Genomic DNA, 2,714 nt, shown 5'->3' with positions numbered 1-2,714 from the left:
GTCCCGGCCAGGGCTGGGTTTGAACCCACCATCTCCAGGACCGGCACCCAACCCTTTTGAGCCACAGGCGCTGCCCAGCATTTTCTAACCTTTTCAAGTTTCAAAATCTTAATAGGAAAAAAATGCAGAAACTTTGATCATGAATTGATAATAGGAATCAGGCAAGAGGCAACAAAGCAATTTGTTGAAAGACATGTAAAAATCATAAATATGAAGGTAGTAAACTTAGAAATAAAGATTAGAGGGTTTGCAATAAAGCTTCTCTTTCCAAAGTTGATTTTTATTATATAATGTTTAACATATACATACTATGTGGCGTGTATGCAGATACATAATACTAAAATGAATAAACACACCTGTAGAAGTATAGTTTTTTTTTCCTGAGCATAATCAGCAAAAATTGACATTGTTCACCACCTGTAACTTAACTGTTCTTGAGAACTAATTTCCGAGAGTAAGAGACTAGGGAAGAAAGCTGTATAATTTAGAGAAAAGGGGAAAAAAAAAACGGGACTAGAGAATAGCCCATGCACCCGCGCACACACACATCATCTCTACTTCTAAGCCCTAACTTAAAAATATTCTAGGGAACAGTGTTTTTAAAAACCTGAACAAGTCAGCTGTAGGTAAATTCAAAACACACATACAGCCTATGCCTGTACAGATAATCCCCAGTAACTCATTCCAGAGGGTTGAGTTTTTCAAAGTTCACTTTCTCTTTGGAGTTGATCAATTCCAAAATCGGAGATTCTAGTAACTCTTTGGTATCTCCTTGGTATCTTAAATGAGTACGAAGACAGAAAGAAGCCAGTGGCTTCCCCAATCTGAAGTGACCTATGTTTCTGTGATTAATATACCACCTCCAAGACTGGAAACTTTACAAACCAGATGGAGCCTTTCTGCAAGTGATTTCTTTTCTAAATCAGCTATGCTAATTTTGGAGAAATGTATCTTGGGTTCTGGATGTTTTCCATGATTCTAATGCTCAATAGAAAAAAAAACTACTTTGCATTCCTGCCATTATCCCTTCTAAGGCCACTTGTCACACCCACCTCAGTTTTTACATAGAAGTCCCAAATAAGCCTCCAAGGAAGTTAGAATCTTGAAAACTGATGGCTGACATCCACCGAGGAGGCATTTTTGGAGATACTTAACGAAGTGAATGCGGGAATGAGCAGCCTAATACTTCAGAGAGCGCATGTCTGAGATGTGAGCCTTTCCCCTCTCCCACCCCACATCTAATCAGTCATCCAGGAGTTTCTGGGTTTTGTGGGTCTCTTCCAGCCTCTCCAATCGATGATGAACACCCGAAGTGCTGACATAACCTCAACACTGTGACATCGTTTCATTAACACACCAAAAAGAAAACCTGGCACATTCCTGCTGCACTCAGCTGACTAAGTTCCCTGCCCCTTCACAAAGCAGAGGTCACAATCCATTTCAAAGCAAAGAGTCCTCACCACCCAATTTCTGTGAAATCGCCACCTCCAAGATCTGGAGAAGGGAGGGCAGTGTGCAACCTGACGAATGCCACAATTCAACACATCCAGGTGATTCTAGAAGCAAAAGTAAGTAGTACTTACAGTACCAGAATAATTTACGTCCCTAATTTCTGGGTCCATTTCTCTAGGATAGCAGCCCTACCCTCCTGTCTTTTAACTGTGTCTTTGACTACACCAACAATTCAGCTCATTGCTCTCTCATCTTCTGGAAATAACCCGAGATTAGTTTTCACCAGAAGACGCAGGGACTCTCACCCAATTCATCCTGGTTCTTCACGGGCAGCAAGAATCTAAGTTTCCCCACGCGTCACGGAAGCCCAACTTCTGGAAACGCCTCCCTTCCCCAGTCTCCACAAGCTGGAATTGCGGCGAGAGCCGAGCACGCAGCCGCGGGCGCTACTGCTGTCGCCACCAAAGCCAAGGAGAGGACTGGAGGCTCAGATTGGTAGGCAGCCTCGGGGCGACCATAAACCAGGCCGTTGCCCCGATGCTGGAACCAGGGGGCCTCCTCTCCCCCAGAGTGAGCTCCTGCGCCCCGCAGAGGTCTCACGCGAGCCCTGGCGCCAGGAAAATGCTCTACACCCGGCGCCCAGCCCGGGGACGCCGCCAAGCGCACAGCCCCGGCGGAGTGCCTGAACAGCCGTAGCTGCGGGGAAGAGGGGCGTGTTCCCTGTGCCTCAGAGCCTGATCGCTGCGTCTCCGCGGGACAGGGAAAGGCGGCAAGCCGAGCACGTTGTCCTGGACCGCGGCTCTCGGCCCCACGCCCCGCCGGGCCCGCCTGGCGACACGCTGCAGCCAGTGCGCCCTTGCGGGGACAGCTGCCTTGCGCTCCCTGCGCGGCAGCCTCCGCGTCTACCTCGGCGCGCAAACTTTCTCGGCGACAGTAGCTCTTGCCCCCCTAGCCGGGCGCTGCGCTAGCCCCGGGCCCAGACGCTGCTCGCCCCCTCCCCTCCTCAGCCTAGACCCACTGAAAATATGGCGCCCTCGAAAGTCGTTCCTCAGTCCCCTCAGGGATCCCGAAATGCCAGTATCCAGGTCCCTCCAGTTCCCAGTGGGCGCGAAATTTCAGCGCGCAGGGCCGGGTTAGGAGAGAGAGCCTCTCGGTCAGTGGGAAGCCAGCCGCACTGACTCCAAATCCTGGCTTTGCTCTCGGCCAGGCGCTGGCCCCATCTCTCAGCCCGCAGCAGTTTGCCGTGGCGAGATTGCCAAGTA

The 2,714-nt window shown here is 49.9% G+C and overlaps 1 pseudogene; it reads left to right on the top strand.

The window, feature by feature from the left end:
* The first annotated feature begins 1,198 nt into the window (after positions 1–1,198).
* LOC100952686 lies at positions 1,199–2,148 on the top strand (annotated as a pseudogene).
* The last annotated feature ends 566 nt before the right edge of the window (positions 2,149–2,714 follow it).

Source organism: Otolemur garnettii, unplaced genomic scaffold (assembly GCF_000181295.1).
Source record: "Otolemur garnettii isolate 467f Iridium unplaced genomic scaffold, OtoGar3 scaffold00011, whole genome shotgun sequence".
In the NCBI taxonomy this organism is placed as follows: Eukaryota; Metazoa; Chordata; class Mammalia; order Primates; family Galagidae; genus Otolemur; species Otolemur garnettii.
This window is presented reverse-complemented; position numbering and strand designations above follow the sequence as displayed.